Below are 457 nucleotides of genomic sequence, written 5' to 3' on the forward strand. Positions count from 1 at the left end.
AATACAGATTTCACATATTAGAACTGTAACTCACCTTTAAGCTTGTGATACTAACATTTTGAGTATCTTTTAAAAATCGGCCAAATTCAATCATTATTTCATCCTCAAAAGCACTTTGTGTAACTTTGTAAACATGACGTTGTCTCCAGATTGACTGATATGATCCCGTGCATTCAAACTCAGATGTCGGATGCTGATTCAGGGGATCGGATTAAATATTATATAGCTAGTACTTGAAATATTGTGTGTAATCATATAGTCTGCATTTGCAGTCTGAGGTTGAAACCAGATGTTGTAATGTTCAGCTCGCTATGAAACTTGTGGTCTGACTGAAAACCAGATAACAGACGCAGAGGAAGTTACAGCGAAACGGCACAAGTCTATGAGAGACTTTAAAGCAATCTGTAAAAACCCTTAGAGCGACGGTATGTAGTTTCGTGTTTATATATATATATAT

This window comes from Sinocyclocheilus grahami, unplaced genomic scaffold (genome assembly GCF_001515645.1).
Source record: "Sinocyclocheilus grahami isolate Dianchi unplaced genomic scaffold, SAMN03320097.WGS_v1.1 scaffold601.1, whole genome shotgun sequence".
Taxonomy (NCBI): domain Eukaryota; kingdom Metazoa; phylum Chordata; class Actinopteri; order Cypriniformes; family Cyprinidae; genus Sinocyclocheilus; species Sinocyclocheilus grahami.